This window comes from Mercenaria mercenaria, chromosome 12, assembly GCF_021730395.1.
Source record: "Mercenaria mercenaria strain notata chromosome 12, MADL_Memer_1, whole genome shotgun sequence".
Classification (NCBI taxonomy): domain Eukaryota; kingdom Metazoa; phylum Mollusca; class Bivalvia; order Venerida; family Veneridae; genus Mercenaria; species Mercenaria mercenaria.
Window position 1 is genome coordinate 54,940,232 of NC_069372.1, and position 24,667 is coordinate 54,964,898.

The following is a 24,667-nucleotide window of genomic DNA, read 5'->3' on the forward strand; positions in this document are numbered from 1 at the left end:
AATAATGTATCTTTTGCTCAGAAAGTTGTCTCAGGACAGCCTTGTCGCTTGCAATGTCTATATCTAAAAAATCTGTCTCTTCCTTTGTTAATTTCTTCAAACATTTCATCAGATAAACTCTTTCTTCTAATTCCTTATTGTGAACAGGGTTTTTTTCTTGATATTTTGGTGCTTGAAGTTGGAATTAGCAAATTTTCGGGGTTTTTTGTGTGTGCTTTTTATTCACTTTGAGCACATAGAGAAAACGCTTTTAATCGTTTGCTTGGTGACACGTCTCTCTTAGAATTGCTGGTCCGTTTTTTTTATTGGTGTCTGTATTTCATTTGTATTTTCATTTTTGAACGGCGACCATAGAGTTTTATTATGTCGTTTCTGTTTTATGGAGGACAAAAAGAAAATCTTGTCTTTTCCCCTGCCCAAATTTTAACGGTCTCTGTGATTTATCTCTCTGAAATAAATGAACGTTTCACCAGGAATATGAATGAAAATATATACAAACAACTGATCAATACTTTTATCATGGACCAAATTTATTTATTTTGTATGAACAGCTTAAATGCACAACAGTAATGAAATTGCAAATGTATTGGTTTTAAAGGACTAAAATTTACCAACTGTATCTATACTGATTTTAAAGAGTCAATCCGCCTTTGGTATGCTGTTCAGTACCATTCGCGGAGGAGATAAATATCAGTGAAAGGGTTCTTGTTTTAACGAACTAATACTATTATTTACTTTACGATATTGTTCGGTGTTCATCCTTGCTTATGTTTTTTGTGTTGATGTTCTTGACAATGTCCACAAAAATATGTTAAATGTTAAGCGAGCATAAAAATGTAAAAGTACAATGTATTAGAAATGGCGGGATTATTATAATGATATAAAACTCTCTAATTTATTCATTGTTAGGCCTTAATGACTGTTTTTAAGACGGATAAGACTTCGCAAGTAAGACACAGAACGGTATCCACTTGATTGCGTTGCATAGCGACCACTCGAAACGGCGTTGCATTAGGTTTTTCTGCCGATTTTTCAGAAACAACTCTGAATAAATCTACGAAAATACACACGCTTTGTTTTAAGATGTAGCCCTTTACATAAAAAAGTGTTTTAACAGTTACTTTTTCCCCGATAAACACAACATTTGAGGCGATATTGTCAAAAACTGTCAAAAATCTCCTTCCCCCGCCGGACTGTACAGAAGTGTTTGAATAAACGGCACAAATCTCAGCTAAATGGACACATGTGCTAAAACATAGACACATTTGCGCTCCAGGTGCACCCATCGTTTTCATTTGATCCGTTATTTTACGGGTAGAAATTCCTTTAAATCATACTTTTAATACCGGAAATTTGTAGTATCGGCCATATTTCTCCACCTGATTGGCGTAAAATTCACCATTCAAACAACGTTGGAACCACTTGATCTGATAAAGCTATGGCCAGTGTGACACTGTCATTCCATCAAATTAAAGGAAAACTATTTTCTTAATATAAGTAAATCGTTCACAGTATTAAATAAAAAGTACCTATATTCAACGTGTCTAACAGACGAACCTAGGGTTCAATAACTTAAAATATAGAAGCGTTTTGTAATAACTCATCAGTTTGAACATTCTGTATTGTACATGATTTGCAGTTTTTCAACTGAAATAAGATGTTTTAATAAAGAACGCAAACAAATTAATATTTTCAAAAATATATGCGATCCTTCAATACATATGCCCATATAGAAAATGTTTCTTACTTTATATTACACTAATAGATCTATAAAAAGTCTCTCAGTCGAATATAATAATGGCGTAATGGAGACTGATAACTGCTGAACCACCTTTTATTCACTCTCACTGTTATATACATGTACACTTTCTATGTATATAATAGTGAGAAATCAAACGCATATATCCTGTTTAAACCGCCTATGTTTGCATTACACATATGTAATGGTATACTTAATTTTACTATGTATAAACAGAAAAAGATAACTTACCTTGTGTGTATCTTAAACCTTCATAAAATTATAATCTTTGTACAACGTGTACAAAAATAAATAAACTGTTCTATTTATAACTCGGCGATATATATCTACTGTTGGGTTGTAGCTGTTATCGCGTAAAGGTAGTTCTCACACCCTATAAACGACTGTATCCCCCGCTTCCTCTTGCGAGTGATCAAAACAATAAAATGACACGGAAAAGGTAAGAATCGTCATTAAATTCATTATTTGACTTTACACTGTATGTGTATTTAAGTTAAACGATAAGTCTAACATAAATATGTGAAAATTATGATATAATAAATGCAACTGACAGATAATGTTTAAAAAATGTTGACTGATCACACTCATTGCATGAAAATTCTCTCGACCAAGTCACGAAATTGATGAATATCACGCCAGATTGATTTGTAACCCAAATTTATCCATCATGTTTTCTGTAATAAGTATGCATACTCCATAAATGTATGTAAATAAAATGTTTTGTTTCTGTTGCGTTTTTGAATGAAATTAATTTTCTCTAGTCGGTGAAAAACATTTACTGTATGCCGGCTTGCCAATTTTGATATTTGATCTGAATTCGTATTTGCGAGTGATACTGTATTCCATCTTGCGATTACAAAAGGCGATTTATGTCCTTAAAATGCGTAAATGAAATAAAAAGTATGCATACAAAATTGTTTCTTCTGATCAGTCGTCATGTTTATAATGTCATTTAAAAGTCGAACCAATACCCCACCCCCATGCGATACTTATACTAATCCATTGGGGGTGTTGGATTCGAGTGTCTGTGACTCGCTATCCTACTTAATTAAATAATTAATTGAATGTTTCAGCATCGTTTACATGCAAGTGTTCAGAGTTGGCTTTACACACATATACTATCATGAAATACGAATTAGAAACTGAATGTATACACAAGGTCCCTACCATGTCTTGCAAAAAATTAATCGTCGATTCCTATGGAAATCACACAAAGTAATGTTACCTTACGATTTCAAAATATCAGTGAGATAAGACAGGAGAGGACTATAGGTTGACCCCCTCTGTCTGTCCGTCTGCAGGAAAATGATCCTCTGATTTAAAAACAACAAACAAAACTATTTCACCCGCAAGTATCCTGCGGATGAACGTATAAATAGAAAAGGATAACGAATATATTATCGAAAAGTCGATTAAGTCCTTATTAGTAATTCAGAGTTAACTTCATGGTGAATCAGTCAACAAGATTCAAAAGCAGCACAAAATAGCTGAATGGCCTAATGGTTTAACCCCGTTTCTCAATAATAAAATAAACATGTTATCGTTACAAATACAGCCGTCATGTTTACTGACTGTCAAGATTTACCCCTATTTCTCATGTTAGAAATAGTTTTTCATTTGATAGTGATAACGCACACACGCCAGGAATATGTCCTTGCGGATTTGGTCGTTTTCATTGCTTTTTACAGTTTACAATTTATTAATCAAGTCAATGCTCATAAGGGCCTCTGACAAACATTGTAAACAATAACAAGTCATAGTAACAAAATCAGATTGACATGTAAAACCTCGTTGCAGAAGTAACTGATGATGTGGAGGACGAAAACTAACTATTTATCTAAAAGCAGACATAATTTTCTTACAGGAAACAGCCAGTTTTAACAAAGTATTCTTATTGTAATTGTTCGTAAGGTCAGAAAATTTGAGAGTATCTGGATATTTAAAATAATATTCATCTATATATTAAATAAAATTTGATGAATATTATATTGACAGAAAAAATATATTACATTTGTTATCAACATTGACATATATCTTTGTAATAAAAAGGAAATTCATCTCCTAAATATGTTACTGTTACACAAATGACAAATACTTTGTTCTCCTGTATTGTTTTCAAATCTACCTTTTTCAATTGGCAACATGATTCATGCATCTGAATTTACAAAGTGAAATGCTAAGGTCAAAAGGTAAAAGCTTGAATATTTTACAAATACAAATTCGTGTTTATACATCTATAATTTAAACATTTGCTAGGTTATTAACTGAATAGTTCCAGTTTTGTATAAACTGATTTTTAATTCAAGTGTTAACAACATTTTGAAGGAGTTACAAGAGCGAATCTTCTGATCTAACGACTAATTAGATATACCAAGAGAATCAAGAATGTCTTTAAAATAACATAACCAGTTAAATTTCTTGTTTCGTCTGTGAGACAATGAGAGAAGTTCTGTACAAAATATTACAAATTTTATTTTCCTTTGAGTTTATTAACTTACTCAAAAAGTTAACACTCTACATTTAATACGACTCGAAAGCGGTAAAATACTAAGATCACCATACAACATGTTATTAGGGGTACTCTGCTTCAAATTTAAAATAAGTTTTATATATTTCAACTGAAATATATTCAACAATATCTAAATTTTCAACCCCTCCCCCCTACCTCTGAGCCGTACAAGACAATAGGAGTAACCATGGTATCGGAAAGGTGCAACTGCAAAAAAATAGTTAAAAACAACTTCCTGAATTTACTAAAAACTGCAAACATAGCTTTGCGTGCTTGATCAACTAATGAGCCTCAGTTCTACCGAACTTGCCATTGAATGAAAATTGAATACCTAGGTATGAGAAGTAGTCAACAATTTCTAAAATATTACCACTCTCAAATTGAAATACTTAAGCATTACGTATACCTCTCTTATTTTTCCAAAATATGACAACTTTAGCCCCTATGAGGTGCAATACTCTGACATAGCATTAAGAGCTGACTGGAGTCATTAGGGGGCTCTGCTAAGGTGACTGTGTCATCAGCATATAATAGCTAATATAACTTGAAGAAGAAAACTTCAAAATCGTTATCACTTAATATATGACTAGCATTATCAGAAAAATAACTGAAGACCATGAAATTTACTAGACAAAAAGCTATTAATCATTCCAGAATAAAGAAAATAGAATAGGAAAGAGATTTTCACCTTGTCTAACTCCTGTATCACAAAAAAAAATCAGACAGAGTATTGTTTGATTTTACACATGACTTCGCTTTATCATACATTTGAGAATAATTTTAAAACATTTACCATCAATATTTTAACTTAGAATCTTCGCCACAGAGCAATACGGTTGACTGAGTTGAGGGGAAATTTGGTTAATCCACAAAGCACAGTTCGTTTTTTATATTTACAAATACATATCTATTAACAATTTTAAAGAAAATATATGATCAATAGGGCTATATGTTTTTTAAAACCAGCCTGTCTTCACACAATATGTTATTGACCTCAAAAGTGTTTAACCTAGTGTTTTTATAAAGATGTGAACAACTTTCCAAAACAGCTTAATATAGGTATGCCCCTGTAATTGTCAGGGTTATTAATGCTACCCTTATTTCTTGTACAAAGGTAAGTAACACCATTACTCCAGATATCGGGGAAAAATACCCGACAACGACAGACGACGGACACAGGGTAGTCACAAAAGCTCTTCTAGAGCACTCTTGCTCAGGTGAGGTAATAGACCTCATTTTTTCCTCTAATGGCACTTGCTTGTAAAATGGGGACTTATTTCATTCGCAGAATGTATTTTCAGTAAATAAGACAAGGTTCATGTTAAAGTTCATGTGTTTATGGCAAATACAAAGACAAAACTAAAATAAAGCTGATTACTGTGCGACGCTGTCAAGAAAGCGATCCACAAAGGATTAGTAGATTTAATCTCGCGCCCCTTCACCCATTTACTGTTCATATTCTCGCATGTTATTAATTGCAGTTTCGATTATATATTAGTTGGTTTGAAATTCTAGAAAATATAGTCTTGTATGAGAACATTGTCGCATTACGGTCTCATGATGGTGAACATTTGTGTCAAGTTATTTCAAAATCCCTTAATGCATTAAGACGTTATGGCACTGATACGAAACACAGACCATGTTTCACCCTTTAAGTGTAACTTTAAAAAGAAAAAGGAAAGTAATAAGTGGACATTAACTACATATGGCCGATGTTTGTATGAAAACTTTGAGAAAGTAGGTGCAATAGCAATTTAAGAAATTGCACGACTAAATATATGAGGACACATATACAAACAGATCGACAAACAGACCGCATGGTGACTGCTTTATACCACCCTCCTTCAAACATTGTTTGCGGGTTCTAATATGAGAAATACTACAGGCGCATAGGAAACGCCGATTTTTTTTAAAGAAGTCACTCACAAACAGCATACAGTCTTTATACCAAACTCACAAGCACTTGTACAGAAATTAAGCAAGCATGCATACAGTCAGGAAATAGCATTGAATTTTCTTTCCTTTACGGTTATAAACAAAATTCGAGTATTATCAATGGTTTTATTTCATTTTACCAAACTAGTTTTGTTTCTTTATCCATGAAACAGTGGAATTTACATATAGGTCATTCTTCAAGCAAGAAAATAAGTACTTTTGACGCTGACAGTGTATAATTTCTCGACAAAATCAGTGTTCAATCGAGTTTTTTGCTATAATTCTACCTGTCATCAGACTAGCACATTATATACAGAAACAAGTCATGTTCAGGTTCTAATAAAATGTAAATATATATACCTTTAAAGCAAATCAGTCACTTTAAAATGCTGTTTTTCAACGTTTAGATGTCAGTTTATTGTTTTGATCACTCGCAAGAGGAAGAGGGGAAATACAGTCGTTTATAGGGTGTGGTTCTGCACGTTCGGTTATTCTTTTTTCCTGATTAAACCTTGATTTAAACGCGCAATCCATTCCCGCTGGGAAATACGCTTAAAATGGGTTGCGCAACGTCCGGTGCTAGTGTTGCGCGTAAAAAAAAGACGAAATTGAGGTATGGGAAGTTATGATTTTGCTTAGTATGAGACAGGAATAAATTTTCTCGAAAAAAGCAAAATGCTTTTCGACACAAATATGATAATACATCATATGTGTAGAATATCTGGTTTGTAAGTTATGATTCGGCTCTATTATCACAAAAACTCAGGCGACAAGAAGCGTGAAAAAAGTATGTAATCAACAAAAATGGACGTTTCTGACCTCATATGCCTATTCTGAGGACATTTGATGCTTTTTATGATAACTGAAACAGTTAAAAAAGTAACGAATATCAAAATTATTTGCTTCAAATCCTGCTTACGGGGAACCTATTGACAAAAATAATCGAGTTGCTCATATACACAAATGTATTATAAGTATACGCGCAACTCCGTTCCCGGGCGCAACCCCATTCCCCGGGGCGCAACCCCATTCCCGATTATTTTTTTGCCAATCTTTCCCCCAAAAGCAACATTCATTCAAGTGTAGAAATATTCATGACTGTTTTACACGTTTTGATCATTATAAGCGTCACATTTCCAGAAAGAAGGCACGAGAGTTAAAAATTGGCTTTTTTCATGATTTCATCTTTTGACAGTTCGAGCCAGCAGCGTTTTTCGTGATAACAGAGCTGATTCTTAAATTAATAAGTTGGTATTTCACACAATGATCTTTATTCATTTTGTGTCGAAAGCGTTTTGCTTTTTCGAAAACAATCGTAAATGTGTTATTATTACAAAAACAAAAACCCACTTACCTCGATTTGTATATATTGACGCGCAACTCCAGCACCGGAAGTCGCGCAACCCATTTTTAGCGTATTCCCAGTGGGAATTGGACTGCGCGTTTACCACCCGTAAATATACTCAGAAAATCTGATAAATAAAAACGAGGGTCGTGTGTTTGATTTTTGCTACACTGGTTTGAAAAATTTAGACCTCACAAGCTTTCATATAAATAAGCGTTAATGGGAAAATCCCAATTTTGATAGCATTTTCGCGGCCAGATTTTTTTCTACAATGTAGATTTTAATGAAACTTCTTACAGTTCTAAATAAACATATGATATACAATATGGTGAAATGAAAGGTATAAGTCAGTGCGTTTAAATTGTTTTTTTGATTTATTATTGAGATCTGCTAAACACACGCTATTTTTACGATATTTATTGGTATGATTAAATCGGGAATCGATCCGACTTTAACTCATTCCGTGAGATTCGAAAAGAACTGTCTAATGACAGTACGGAAGGACACATTTTTTAATTCGATAGTAAATATCTCACGCGAGGAAAAATCCTTCAAGGTTAGAGGCTACCAGTGCTTCCGTTGTAACAGGTTGGGGAATCCTAACACTAGTGAAAAACAACATAGCAGCAACGCAGATCACCGTGCACATGGATGACTCCGAGTATCAGGTGTTACGTCTAAAACTTAGAGATGTGGAGTTAAATGTTGTCAACCTCTACACCCCAAATGACAAACCTCTATCCCTTGACACGATCCCAGTGCAGGACTCAAACTTCCTAGTCATTGGCGACTTCAAAGCCACTCACAGAGCTGAGGATATGACCACATAGACAGGCGTGGAGAAGAGGTAGAGTCCTGGCAAGATGATCACAACTTGTTGCTGATCAACAAGCCCGACGACCAGGACACTTTCTATTCCAGACGTTGGCATCTGCACTGAAGACATCCACAAGAATATTGCAAGAGAAGTAGGACAGCAACTAGGCGGTAGCGATCACCATCCTGTTTACCTCACCTTGCAATATAGGACCATACAGGAACAAAGCTTACCTCGTTGGAACTACACAAATGCTGATTGGAAAAAATACAGAGAGCGTACAGATGAAACATGCAGACAGAATCGCACTGAAGGCAGCGACATCAACAAAGCCACAAAGGACTTCAATGCAGCCCTCTCCAGGGAGCCAAAATGTATTCATAGAGGTTCCAGGAGAGATTACAAGCAATACTGGAACAAGGATCAAGAGGGCCTTCAGGAGGAGTTATCAGAAGCCAGGCGAGAGGCTAAAAACACATTCGTCCCAAACCAACAACAAAAAAACTCTAAAAGGTAAGGCCAATTTCGAGAACAAAGATCCAGGCCAGAAGAGAGAGCTGGAAAGAAAAAACTGCCTCACTTAAATTTGGAAAGAGACAGTCCCAAAGCTTTGGAAACTAGGGCGGCAATTAAATCATGAAGGCGGATGGCGAAAGAGGCACTAAAATCTGTAGAAGAAATGGTTCTCTGCTGACGGGAAAAACGGGCTGAAAATAAGTTTGCTGAAAACTACAAAAAAAGTAAGCAACATAACAGTCAACAGAGGACTGCAAAGAGAAGTTAGAAGGGAGGAAAGAGAGAGAAGATCCAAAAAGTCCAAGGAAGAAGTGATGGAAGCAAGCCTTACACTAAATGAGCTTCTTACAGCACTGAAGAAGCTCAAGGCTAAGAAATCACCAGGACCAGACCACTTCACCAATGAGATGCTGACCCATATGGGAAGTTTTGCTACGAAAAACACTTCTAGATGTCTTCAGTCTGAGCTGGAAGGAGGGAAAACTTCCACATGTCTGGAGGGAGGCGATCATGGCACCTATCCTAAAACGTGGAAAGGTCAAAAAGAAAGTAGCCAGCTTTCGCCTATTAGTCCACCAGCACAGTGGGGAAGACCATGGAAAGCACATAAACCAACGCATGAAGTGGTACTTGGAAGCTAACAATATCTTGGGCCCCCCAACAGGCTGGCTTCGGGCATTCCGGTCAACAGAGGATCGAACAACATACCCTTTCGCAAGAAATCAAAATGCCTTTCAGGCAAAAAAAAGGTTTCTTTAGTGACATGGGTTGAAACCCAAATTCAGAGAGCATTTGACAAGTATGGGTTTGGGGGGGTCTTTTAGTAAACTACGGAGGGAAAGGTGTTGGAGGCACCATGTACAGATGGATTAAAGTCCTATCTCTTCAACCGAAGGGCTACAGTGAACCTGAGGAACCTCTAGTCATAAGTTTTTTTAGAGACATGGAGTTTCCCAAGGAGGAATCTCTCTCCTACTCTCTTTCTTCTCTTCATCAGTGATCTGGCGGCTGAACTTCCAAGAGGAGTCAAAGCTGCTCTTTAACCCGGATGATTTGGTGCTTTGGGGGCTCAGAGGAATATGCAACAACTGCTAACTACAGGATGCAAGAAGCCACAGACAGGCTTTCACCTGGGGAGAAGAATGGTTTGTTCAGGCAACACTGAGAAGTCCTGCACAACCCTGTTTTCACCCGTCCATCAAAGCAGACAGATGCTGGCTATATTAGGATTTGTGACACCCCACTTGCAGAAGTGGAGGAGGAACAAAATCTAGCAGTAAAAGTTCGACAGGCGCCTTACATGGAAGGCACATCTAACCAATGCAGAAGGGAAGGCACGAAAAACTTTCCCCTTCTACGGAAACTTGCTGGTACAAACATGGGGGGCACACGAAAACATACTCAAGACGTATACCTTGGGACCCTCAACCCACTAGAGTAAAGGGTCTCAGCTTGGATAGCACGACTAAGACAAATCAGCAGAGGGTTAGACAAGGTGTAAAATCAGGCTCTCAGAATCATCACCGCATTGAAATCAACACCCATTAAGGCCATGGAAGACGCTACTGCCATCCCTCCACTTGCCGAGAGAAGAGAGTCCAAAACTCTGGCACAAACCAGAAAATTCCAATACCTGCCAGATCATCCCATGAAAGGGCTTGAAGGGCTTACAAAAAATCGTTTAAAAAGAGGCAGCTTTGCATTTGAAGCCAAGAAGCTCAACAAAACCTTTGCAGAGCATCTTGGACAACCCACTACTCCCTTCACTGTTCAAGATCTACCAGAACCATGGAAATATGACCAATCCAACCTGACTATATACAGCAATGTTCCTGGTCTTCCCCCCTGGTACTTCAGATGAAATGACCAAGCTATCCTTTACACAGGCCATGATCCAAGACCAAAATCCGTCAGAGACATGGACACGTTACAACCGACGGGTCAAGCCCACTGCAATAAAAAACGGAGAAGCCTGGCATCTTCATACTGTTTAAACCCCGGGAAGATCAGAGACAATAGTATCGCAAACCGAAGGCACTGTACCAACTACAGACAGAGGTTGAGGCCATCAAACAAGCAAATTTAAAATCACTGAGGAGTCTCCAGAGAGCTGCCCCAACGTGGTTATCTTCACGGATGCACTGTCAGTACTCCAAGCACTGAAAAATTCCAAACAAACATCCATCTCCAGGGCACTGTTCAGTCTATGCAAAACAAGAGTTGTGTCCTTACAATGGATACCTGCACACTGTGGTGTACCTGGAAATGAGAATGCAGACAGATTAGCCAAGCTTGGAGCTAAAGATAACCAGCCACAAAATGTCATTACTCACGAGGAGAAGGTGACAATGATCAAAGCACTGACAAAGGATGACTACCACCTACTAGACAGATGGGAACAAGTCATCATCTTTAGGCTTAGCCAGGACATAAAAGGTTAAATGTCCACATGTGCACAAAGCTTAAATTTTCTCCTTCTCCGATGTGCCACTTTGGCCTAGAACAGCAAACTGCTAAGCACATTCTGCAGAGATGTCCACGTCTGGAAAACCAAAGAAAAAGTGTGTGTCCAAACAGCACCCAAACGAAGACCAAAGTGCACGGCAAGAAGGAGGACCTGAAGAAGACGGCATCCTTCAATGCTGGATCAGGGGTGACAGTGAAGGCGGTGAACGCCAAGAAGAAGAAAAAGAAGAAAAGTGTACATGTACAGCCAAGAAAATAAGCAAATGGTTCGGGCTACAAGTTCTTACATCAGTAACGGCCCTTCCCATATTTGGCACAAGGAAAAAGCATATTCTTCCAAACAATCCGAAGTCAGACGCTCTGTGCACGTGCCGGGACACAATTGTTAAATCGATAATATATATCTCATTCGGTATATCGCGAAAATCGGTAGGATCGATTCCGTTTAGAAAGATATCATATTCGTTTTGATAAATAAAAGTATTTCCATCTCCACGTACCGACTCCGGTCTCTGGATCAAAATAACACCTGTCTGTAAGACCGGAGACAGCGCGTTTATAGTTAGAGAAAATATCAACATTTATGTAGGAGGAGGGGTGGTACATTAGATAAGAACAGGGCGTTTGGAATGTACATGCATGTTGGAGCAGTAATTGGGCAAATTAACATTATTATATCTCTGAATGAGAACAAGGATATCGAACCCAAACTGATATTAACAAAGCTTTTGAAAATTGGTGTAATATTGTTCACCATGAGATGTATGAAAAGATTCCTCTCAGACCAGTAATTTTCGATTCTGGTAGGAAAAAGACGGACGAGTCAGCCTTGGTGGAGTAATACATTAAACAACTTAGGTCAAATATTTGTATGGAAGAAAGGCAATGGTTAAAATGTAATGGTAAAACTGCTTATGTTAATTCTAGAAATATATTTGATAGAGAGCTTCAGAGAGCCAAGAGATTCATTGGTTTTCTGCCCATATCAGAGCTTACAAATTCAGCTAACGAAAATGATGTAGGATTTTGGAAAACAATCGGTATTGTGGGTGTGGGGCGGGGCGGGGTCAAGAACATAAGGGAATTCCTGTGGCGGTGGTGCTGGACGATAGCAGGGTTTCTTCCAAATTACAAGATGTGTTAGAATGATGGAAAGGTGACCTCAAATCAAATCTGAATTAGACGAGTAAAGGGTCCTACTTTTACCAGTCATTATCTGAAAAATAAAGTCCTATATCAGACCGCGAGTTGGATAGTCACATTTCAGTCTTCGAGGTGAAAGCGGCTATTGGAAAAGCAAAGTAAAATATGGCCGCTGATATTGACCGCATTCCTAACGAAATCCTGAAAAATGACATGTCCGTGAAATTTTTGCACTCTTTACTAGCTATTCCGTGTATGTTTTGAAACCGGAATGGTACCGTCTCATTGGGGAAAGAATATTATCTACCCGATCCCAAAGCCGAGCACCAATGATACAAAGGGCCCTCTCCAATATCGAAGCATTAGCCTGGCCTCTAATATGTGCAAACTGTATGCAAGTGTTCTTAATATTAGGCTTTCAGGTTGCTCAGAATTGAATGTTTGTTTGTTTGTTTTGGGTTTAACACCGTTTTTCAACAGTATTTCAGTCATGTAACGGCGGGCAATTAACCTAACCAGTGTTCCTGGATTCTATACCAGTACATACCTCTTCTCCGCAAGTAATTGCCAACTTCCCCACATGAATTATCAGAGGTGGAGGACGAATGATTTCAGACACAATGTCTTTTATCAAATCATCACGGAGAACATACGCCCCGCCCGGGGATCGATCTCGCGACTCCGCGATCCATAGACCAACGCTCTCCCTACGGAGCTAAGCGGGCGGGCTTCCAGAATTGAATGTTAAAATTGTGGATGAATTGAATGTTAAAATTGGGGATGAACAGCTTGAAAACAACGTACTACACTAGATTATATTTCTACACTCACAAATATTAAGGTTCGTAAAAAGTTGCGTTAATCAACATTCTGTTCCTCCATCGATTTTAGGCGAGCCTTTGATGGTATTGATAGATTGTTACTACGGAAAAGGTTTAAAGTGTATATTCTAAAATGTTGTCAGCAGTAAAGTCTTTATACAGCTCAGTATCTGCAGGCATGTGATTAATGGCTTTTATATAGACTGGTTCTCCGTAAGCTCTGACTTACGTCAGGGATGCTCGAAGTTGTTGTTACTTTTCAAACCATTCCTTAATTACTTAGCATTGCAGATTAAGGCTGTCGGTAAAAGTATTATTATTGATAATGAGTCAGTTTGCATCATGTTATGCTGATGATGTAATTTTGATTGCTGAGAATGAGGAGGACCTACAGTCCATGTTAAATGTTCGAACAATTAGTGTACATTGAATAGTATGGTCGTCAATTGTAATAAGAGTAACATTGTACATTTCAGACCACAATTCTTGTCAAGGTCAGATTTTGTTTTTAAATGTAGATATAATGTAGTAGAATATACTACCAAACATACATAATTTGGAATGCTACTCACTGTGCATTTTGACTATATTCTGACTGTCAAATCTGTGGTTCAAAGCGTCAGTTGAGCTCTTGGTCTACTTATAGCCAGATATAAGAGTCTTGGCGGTATGTCTTTTTCAGTTTTTAGTAAAATGTATAACTCAACTGTATGGTCTGTCATCTCCTATGCATATGCTATTTGCGGTACCCGGTCATATGTCTGTATTAAGGTGATTTCACTTTTTGAATTTCCGGTGAATAACAAAAAACCAAAGAATATTCAGTTCTTTCCAAAAACCGTTATATTATGATTCAACCAAATAGTTTCCTTTGTCTACCAGAAAGGAACAATTCTTTTATCTTAGTATTGAGATTTGGTACCTTTATAACAGAAAATAAACTAAAACATCAGACATTCATATGTGACGTCGGTGAGCTCAACAAAGCAATTTCAAGCACAAATATTAAAGGTCCATTAAAGGTCCATTACTAAAACCCGATCGAGTATTATATGAAAACCAGAGTTTGTAGCTGAGACTTCCTATTTACTGAAAATATGGCTCACTGCATCAGATCTGACCAATTAGTCATGAATATGTTCATGCATAACTAACAAATAAACAAAAATTGTTGCCTATGTCAAACCGAAAGTATGTTTTCCGACTGCTTACGAACCCGTCGAGCATCTTCGGATTTTTTCGGAAGAATCCTCCGAAACGAGGCTATGATTTATAAATAGATGCAAAATATATTATATGCCCAAACGATAACGTGATTTTTACAAACTTAGCACAAGGAATTCAACAATTTTGTAACTCACAAAACCTTCATGAAAATCATTCTTATAATACAGCTAATAAACAGCTATACTACAAGTTTGCGGGAGGACAATTCAGGCCCTTCCCGAATAAAAGTGTTTTTACAACTTCGTCTGCAAACTTTTTCAGTTAATCTATTTTCAGTATAGTTTTAAGAATATAAATGAATAACTGTCATACACTGTTGAAACAAAATGTGATTGAAATTTACCTAAATACACTGATTTATGTACATATGGCTACATTAATTTAAAAAGATTTTAGACATTAAACACATTGTCTTGGCCTAATATATGTCACTGTCAATTTTAAACATGAATTTTGTACATTTCATATTTTTCGTGCAAGTCGTGTATAATTACCATCATGGAAATACAGTTATTTGGTCGCGCGTCTTTAAACGGATATTCGTTTGAAACAATTTTTAAATCACGTGATCCCGAAGAATTTCCGACCGATTACGGAAAAACGATAAACATGAAAGAAGGACAAAATGACCCCCCATGTCAGCCTAAGAAAATACAGAAACAATCATTTGTTTCTCTGTTCTTGTGTTGATTTCAAGGGAATATTGCACGGCTATCATAATGTTTAGTACTATATTACAAAATGTGTAGTCTTTTTTTAAGATTTATGTCTATTCATTTGTCTTTATTTTGCACCTTACACACTACAATATCCGCCCAAGATACTTATAAAAACAATGCATTTGCAGAATAGAGAGATGAAAATAATTTTGACAGCTCGTGAAAACTAATGACAAATTTTGACAGGTATATGACGACTCATGACCTCATTTTTTTTCTGTTATTTCTAACTTCCAGTTTGATTTTCATAAAATGGGTATTCTTTATTGTAGCTTACAACTCATACATTAAAACAATAAAAGAATATTTTGTTACCTCACTGTCGTTTTGTCTATCCATCTCTCGTACGAATACCTATTGTTTCAGTCATTTGTCAGTAATTAGAGCAACTCACAGTGTTGCAATTATACAAAACACATCCCTTATTTTCACATAGATATTGAGGATTTATCTCATGAGCACATGTATTGGAAACACAATTTCAATACCGACTGTGTATTGTAATAATGCTAAACTATCTCAGCCGTGACGTGTCCTTAATGTAGTATCAGAGAACAGAGCATTACGTTAAAAATACAACCCGACTAAAACAATATAGAACCGGATGTTTGTGGTATAGACTAAATAAAATTGACAACAGTGTTATCAATAGAAGGATGAAATTTTGTCTTTGGACTATAGATAATGCAAAGCTTAGTTGTAAACTTGGGTGTTTGGTCTAAAACAAACTTTTATTGAGTTAAATTTGAATTTATTTTGTAATGGTCAGTTGACTGTATCAAAAGAAAGCTTTGTGATCAGGTTTCTAGTACAATGTTTGAAAAATGCAAAAATGACTGGAAAATACTGTAACCAGATCTAATGGAGTAAGAGGCAATGGTAGAAACAAAATAAGAACTTATCGTCTTTTTAAAATTGAGTATTGTACTGAAAAATACTGTAATACGGTTTTACCTCGTTCTCATAGAGCAACATTCGCCAAGTTTAGATGTGGGGTAGCCCCAAAAATGTTAGAAACTGGGAGATAGACATGAAATTGTCAGTTGAAAACCGTGTTTGCCCTTTTTGTATTGGGTGTTTAGAAGATGAGAGCCATGCTGTCTTACAATGCTTTATGTATTCAAACATTATGTTCGCTAAGTGCCAAAATGTCACAGATTTTAACTTTCAGTCTGATTCCGAAAAAATGGTTACTTTGTTCTCCAACAATATATTAATCAGATGCTGTGTGATAAATTGCAATCAAGAAATTCACATTGTTATCACATCACTAATTGTGAAAAAAATGGAGATAGAATTTATACGAATTAATCACCACCACAACATACCAGACCATTTACGGAAAAGCGCCAATCAGTACAAACGTGCGTGCACATTTCACAAGTCCACTAACTTAATAAGATTAGTTTCGATGCTGCTTTATATTCACACTCGAATTGTAGTACACATTCGCACTGGTTCAACATTTGCATATACATTTGTATACTCATATCTCTGTTATCATGTCTCACAAATTAGCAGTGACATTTTATCATTTATGATTGGGATGAGAGAAGATATATTTTCTCTGTTTGAAAGTTAACCGAATCGCAATGATACACTGAATTTTATAGAGAGAGATAGTTTGCATTAAGTGATATGAGTTGACCTTTCCATACGTGGTATCCGCAAGGAAACAGGCTAGCATTATAAATTATTATATAAGTAGGGAGAATTTATACGAACTTATCACCATCACAAAATACCAGACCAATTACGGCAGTAACAGCGCCTAGGTGAAGTCCATTAACCCAATAAGATTAGTTTCGATGCTGCTTTAAATACACACCCTATATATGTATAAGGGCCCTTGTAATGATATGTATATTAATTAGGAGAACCAGGATTTAGATATTACATTTTCTTTTTATACTCAGACCTAAGTTTTATTCATGGTTCACTAAATTTTTTAGCATGTTTATTAATACAGGAGTGACGAAATGAGGTTTTTTTTTAAAGGATTTGAAAATGAGGTCGGCTTAAATTGCTTAAATTAAGGGGATGATTAGTATAAAACTATTTAATGGTAGTTGAGTTAGATATTCTATTTAAATAATTTCAATAGTTGAACGAGGGACTCAACTCTATGATTTGGTTTTTTACTTTTTCTGCCATAAGTAAAACATATAAATTTATTAAATCCTTTCAAGCAATATAATTGTATAACATGTAGAGCATTGTGTGTAATATTTATACATGCTAAATCATTCTTGTTATTCATATACTTTCAAATTCTATAAGACGTTTTGGTTATTAATTCAATTTTTTTCCCTGTTTTTTCCTCTTTCTTTAAAGTACACTGTACCTTTAAATACTTTTTTTTAATAAGAGTGAATTTGTTTTTGAATGTGGTGTAATTATTGAAAACTGTGATAGTGTTATATTATGAATATAATTGCCTCTTATAAATCTACCAAAGAGTGGCAAATTACATGTATATAGAATTGTTTGATGAGACTTTAATAAACAATAAACCTGTATCGGTTAAAAATCTTTAATTGACTTTCATATTGAATTGAAGATTTAATTTACTAGAAGATCAAGAAGTGATCTAGTCTTAAAGTTAAACAAGTATAAATGAAGAAAACAGTTTCTGCTAGCGGAATAAACCAATAAGTGGGTGGAAATATGTGAAAATACTAGAACAGTATTACATATTAAAGGGAACAAATAACAACATATGTGATTTCAAAAAATTCTCACAAAGCCTTATGTGCATGAATCACAATTTTGTCAATAATACATTATAGATTTTAAGGCTGATCCCATCATATAAATCCTTGCCATTTATGCCAAAAATACACCTTTTATAACAAAAGGGATATTAGAGGATTTATTATTTGTCGAAAGTAAAAAAAAAACTGTTTTCGTTTTGCAGAAATACATGCGCGATCCTATAAATTGTTGATGTCTTTAGAGTTGAATATATTTTACACAATTGGTAGTTAGTTACTGGCGTTATTTCTTGGCAAGGAACACACACAAAATAATTATTACAGTTTTCAGAATTTAAGACATGAACGAAATATGCAGATATGAATTGTGACACTCAGTAGTGCCAAAAGATGTAAGATATTTTCCTAACATCATTTCATTTAACAGTTTGCATTTCATATATTAAACCATGAATGTTCAGACTGATAAATTGCATTTTGAGATAAAGTTTACAAAATTGAGTCATCTTGTGAATATATATATCTTGAATATTACATATTACATAAGTCACACTCACAAATATTTCTATATGTTACTTTTGACTTTAGTTTGGCATTTACGTATGCTTCGTGTGGCAGGAATGAACTGTCAATACGCTATAAACCTTTGCTGTTTTTGTTGCTACATTTCTTGAAATTGGCAAAATACATTTAAGTCACCACAGTTATTCATTCTTTTGTCTTCATGTAATTGTTTCTGTCTCACAGATTTATAGACAATTGATTTCCATTGTCTTTTATTAGAAACATTTCAGTTTGAGCATATATTTTACTAGACATGCATGCAGGTCGTATTTTATCATACATTCTAAACTATCTGGTATCATACCGGTCTGATTTGAAGAAATTCGTGTACGAAAGTGGCATAACAAAAAGTCAAATACATTTTTGTCTGTCATTTTGTAGGCATACACACAGTATTTGTCCATTTCAGACACTATTTTTAACCATCAGTCACTGTTAAGGTTATCCACTCCTTGTATTTCTTTTGCAAATAGATTTTACTGTGACCTTGACAACAGACAAGTCTTCACCATAATTCGCTGCTGTATAGAAATGTTGGGTATACAACTTTTTTGACACAACTTGCAGATATCTTATGGTTCGCTGATGTAGGATTTTTTTCGGATACTTAAAAGCGAAAAGAATGCAGATTTTATGTATTGTTGTCTACGGGTACGCCACTGATAAATATGGTAACATGTGACGGTTAAAACAGAAAGAAGAAGTTTGACAACGAGTCACAGCGGAAACGTACGTAAGGGTAAGAATTTTGTTTACGACTGACATAAGAAACTTCATGCAAAACAAATATTCTTCATGTCAGGAAGCCATCCAGCTGGCTTACGGAACGTTGGTGGTTCTTCCCAGCTGACCGCCCGTGATGAAATCACGCCTGAAGGGGCACCTAGGGTCTTCCTCCACCACAAAAAGCTAGAAAATTGTCCTATGACTTATATAATTGTGTCGGTGTGAAGTTAAATTAAACAAAATCACGCAAGGCGACAATTGGTGAATCGGAAAGAGAAAGAAGAATATGGAAAATAGAACACTTAGACACCATTCATCGATATTTAAGGATGGGCTTATTTATACTCTTTATTTCCCTATTTACTGAGCTTTGAATACATGTACAATGCAGTTACGATACACAAGTATGACATGTAACGATATTATACATAGAATATATACATTAAAAAACACACATAATATGTTTTAGGATTGAAACGAACGGTATGGAAAGTTGCAAATACATAACATATTTTACAGGTATTATACGTCGTATTATACGTTGGCGATTTACGACAACATACGTCAGTGAATAAAGCTTAAAAAATATATTGAACGTAAACCATATACAGCTTGCATGTGACAAATACTTTTGACCATTAGGAGGCAGAACATAGTTTCAGCCCTTAGTGTTGAATTTGCCGGGGTCAAATTTACTAATAAGAGACAATTTATAGATTAAAGTGCATTTTTGTACTTTGAAATAATAATATATGCTAGAATTAAGTTTCACTGGAAAATATTGAGTTTCAGTTATTGAGTAAAAACCGTTGATGTATCTTGACCTTGAATTTCAGATGCGAATACATGCCTTTGTTGAGCTGCTGAAAGTTTGATAGGACCCTCAAGGAGCATGAAATCGTGAAAAATCAGTACTGATGGCACATTCGTGTGAGCAATTTAGATTGTACAGTGTTATTGAAGTAAGAACTGTGTAGCAGTTGGTGCTATTATTTGCTGGGAATTGGAAATTGGCATTTAGCATTTTTCGTCATCAGATTTCGCAACCGGGAGGACATATAATTCAGTGCTTGCAAATTGAAAATTAGATGATATACATGTTTTCAGATGTTTTATAATAGGACACGTATAGTAATGTTAACGTTGCAAAGTTTTTGTTTTAGGTGTTTGGTTAAGAGTTGTGTGAGGTTCTGACGTCAAGTACGCGACTTTGTACGAGAAGCTCTGAAAACTGTTTGTTGCTTCCTTAGTTTCAAAACGTAAAGTGGCCGCCTTATCACACTCACTAGTTCTTCTTACGCGGCTGAAAATATCTCAAAATAAAACTGTATTTGGTCTTTTGTTGTCATGGAAACGTATTGTAGATAATTGTTCAGTAGTCGCAATTTCTTATTGTAAAATGTACGCTTCTTTTACGTTAACGAACTGACGACATTTGCTTTGAAGGGGCGGGGAATATCGGATATGTCAGGGGACAGTAATAGGTGTTGACTCTAGTTAATATCTTAGCACGACTGTTTGGTCTCTATGCTAAGTCTAATTCATAGTTCGAGTATACGAAGTATATTGAAAGCTATCTTCTGGCCTTTGCGTCCAGCTGCTTTTGGTTAAAGTATTGCTGCGCTTTCAATCTATGTCTGTTTTTGCTTAATTGATTCTACTTAAGCTTTAAGAAGTTGTTCTGTATCACATCACACAAGTAAATCCACTGAAAACTTGGCTGTTAAACTATGACGTTGAACACATGTTGTCAAATACAATTCATCTGAGCTGATTTTAAACGTATGTAACTGAAATTTTCTGACCGTATAATAGATGTATAATAATTATTAATAAACATTTTGAAGAATTGACTTAAATTGTATTTAAATAAATTATGTAATGGGAGTATGTTTTCATTCATGAGGAGATAAGTGAAATGGCTGAGGGAGGCGAATTTACATCAGTCAAGGACGGGACTGATGCGGACTATGAGACTGTCTGTACGCCGTGTGGATATGACAGTATCAGGGAGGAAGCTGTCAAGTATTGTCCAGAATGTGAGGAGTACCTGTGTACTAAATGTACAAAGCAACATGGAAGGAGAAAGGCTTTAACTTGTCATAAGCTTCTGGACAGAGATACTGCCAAACAAGGTTCTTCGATCGTCTTGACAATGAAATGTCACTGCCACCCAGATCGCGACATTGAGATGTATTGTGGAGCACACGATATGGTTTATTGTACAAAGTGTATAGCAACAGAGAATAAGTTTGTTTTAATTTCCAGTACTTCTCTGTTTTCACTGCACGAATATTTTGCATTGTCGCGAATTATTAGAATTGATGATTCAATGACTGTCAATTATGATTGAAGATTGAAATAAGGAAAAGCTTGGAAATCATTATTTGTAAGTTTTAAATATAGTTGGACATCCTAAGCACATTTCGTGTATATTAGAGGTCTAGGTGTTTCTTGCTCTGTCTTTGTAATTAGCGCTAAATATATAATAAGTCAGCTTGTCCAAGGTACTAGGTACAACATATAAAAATACCTACTTGGGGAATTTTCTAAGCCCTTCTCATATTTCAAATATCTCATATCTAAATATATTTTTGTAACTTTGTTACAAACAACCACATCCTTAGTATTAACACGATAAACATACTTGAAATTGAAAAATAACGGTGGGATCTATGTTCATATAAATTTATATGTCAGTAAGTTAGAAATTTGCACACAAAATTTGAGGATGGCCAAAAAGTTCCAGGAAAAAACAATGTAGGCTATGATGTTAAAACAAATTTGATGATTTTTACGTATGTTATAAAGCAATATATATATATTAGTTTTAAAGAAATGCATAAATCGGAACTGAAAAGAAGGAATGATATTGATGTTTAGTAAAGAAAGAGCATAAACATGCACAAATGAGCGCGATATTAATGGGAAAAAATGTTATCCATTAAAAAGGTAACATCAGCCATGACCAGCGCTATATACATACAAGTACTAGCATAGTCTTATGTGCGGCTTTGATAAATACGTATTCAATGAATTCATAGCTATCGTATATGTAATTTTGCTGGTAAAATTTTGACGTTGCGCTGGGTTTACTTAATATTACTAAAGATTCTATAGTTTTTTTTTCAATCTGTCAACAGTTTTGTAAATATGCTTATCGAGATCTGTTCTGTGCATATGTCATAATTTTGATAAAATAATAAAGAATCCAGAGGACATTTTCAGGAACTTTTCGACGGTCCCTCGCACAGAGTACTGGGAAACATTAGAAGAAACACAGAACGGCACCGCATTGGGAAGGCCAGTATAAAATTACATTGGTCAGTACACAGTTTTGTCTTTTCAAATGCCGACAATATGAAATATTATATCCCCTCACCCGATTCTTTTCTCAGCATTTGCTACATTGCCAACATATGCTATATTTTTAACAGAAATATTTTCTGATTTGTTAAATTGGTTTATAACATAGAACATCTTATTTGTTATTTAGGTAACGTGTGGAGGCATAATAGGTATAGAATACATACAGTCATCAGGAGAGTCTCCTGTTCAGGAGAGTGAAGTACAGCGTTTAAAGGATAACACGAGTAATATACAACAACGTCTTAAAGCTATTGATAAAAAGACAAAGAAGAAGATCGATTCCATCGATGAGCAACGAGATTACATTCTCTTGCCAAAATCGAAGACGTTGAAAGAAGCTAGATAGAACATATTGGATAAACGAAACTTGAACCGATCAGTTCATTAAACAAGAGTGTTTCAGAGGCCAAAGACGAACTGGAGTCTAATCTTGCTGTTATCGCTAGTATGGAAAGGGCAACCGAGCAGTCAAGAAATCAGTTGCTGACAGTTACCATTGCGGATGTAGGACAGCAGTTTGTTCTGATGAAACTGATACAAAAGACTGCGAATGATGCCACAAGATAGCGAGGCAAAAGGAAGTAAGGCCTTATGATTTACAGAAAATACAGAATTGAAAACGTCAATTATGACAGCAACATCTATTGGAAAAGGAACACTTCCGGGCGAAAATAAGGCTAATTCTGCTGAGAGAGAATATAAAGTGAAATAAAAAAGACAATTAATGTTAGAATGCCAAACGTTGCAGCTTGTTTCATTTGCGATGTGTGTCAGCTTTTTAACGTTACAAGGGCTGTTTAAAGATGCATTATAACTACATTTTTCTCAAAATCATTCTATATTTTTATTAGAAAATCTCTTTTTGGGGGAAAGGCGGTACGCGGCCTTTTAGTACGTGGTCTATCATACACGTGGTTCTGTAATACATGGTTGAATGAGTTCAACCTAAACTCCTTTCAAAAATATATTTAGTTCATCTATTTAGGTCAAAACTAGCAGAGGTATAAAATGTATTGACTTTCTAATTTTAATATGTACAACATGATTATCATAAAAATAGTTAGCAATGTCTGTTGATACTGTGTGAGCATGATATATACTACTTACTGTGTGAATAAAGCTTATTTTATACGATTGTATATATAAATGAATACTGCATAAAGCCTACTGAATCACCTTGATTTTACTTTTCATCTATATTTCCTTAAACATCCAATGACAGTATTTAAAATCACATAACTGTACAAGCATCCTTTTTTTTAAAATTCATAATTTCAGTATGAAGCACCAACTCATATTTCAGTAATGCGTCAATGCCGCTGTCGTACAAGTTGTTATCAAGATAAGGACGATTCTATACAATATTGCCAAATTTGCAACTTTCCGACAATGTTGGCAATTAATGTGCTATCTAGTCAGAACGCCTCCAGCCTTAGTTTGCAGTAGAATTCCATGTTAATCCTATAGAATGGAATGAATGAATGGTGAGTGAATATGCAGTGCCACTTTTACTTAGAACAATTAAGAAGAAGAAGAAGAAGAAGAAGATTTTATTCAAGACTTGAGCTGAAAGCTCCTCATCTAAACATACAATATATCAAATATATAAGGTCAAACTATACAACAAATAAGTATCTACACATTCAAAAGATAAACATTCAAAACGAGAGTAACAGTTCATAAATTACAAAGCTTCAAAGCATTAATAACTATTTCATGTTCTATCATTTAAGAAATTGTCTCTAATTTTCAAGGCACAATGTATATAACATGCGAGTTTATTTAGCACTTTTGCGTTAGTTGATGAGATCAGATGTATAAATTTTTGCATACTATGGTGCTGAAAATAATATTTAGCAATATAACGCTTTCTGATTGTTTTATATTTCGGACACACAATTATAAAATGATATTCGTCTTCTATGTCATTACTTCCACATATTTCACAAGTTCTTTCAGATCTGTCAATTCTATACCGACCATATCTACCTGTCTCAATACGAAGTCTATGAGCACAAAGCCTAAACTTTGTTAATA

General features: G+C 35.4%; 1 protein-coding gene across 6 annotated transcripts in view; it reads right to left on the reverse strand.

Annotated features, from left to right (window-relative positions):
• LOC123533375 (sulfotransferase 1A2-like) overlaps positions 1–24,667 on the reverse strand; it is a 107,360-nt gene that overhangs the window by 53,470 nt on the left and 29,223 nt on the right. For 2 of the 6 annotated variants that reach the window (XM_053520117.1, XM_053520111.1), the window contains exon 1: positions 1,991–2,137. The exons of 1 other annotated variant lie outside the window; for it this stretch is intronic. The gene's annotated coding sequence lies outside the window, so the exon portion shown is untranslated. Of the gene's footprint in view, positions 1–1,747; positions 1,885–1,990; positions 2,138–24,667 lie in introns of those variants that run through there. 3 more of the 6 variants (XM_053520118.1, XM_053520112.1, XM_053520113.1) reach the window with 3 other exon arrangements.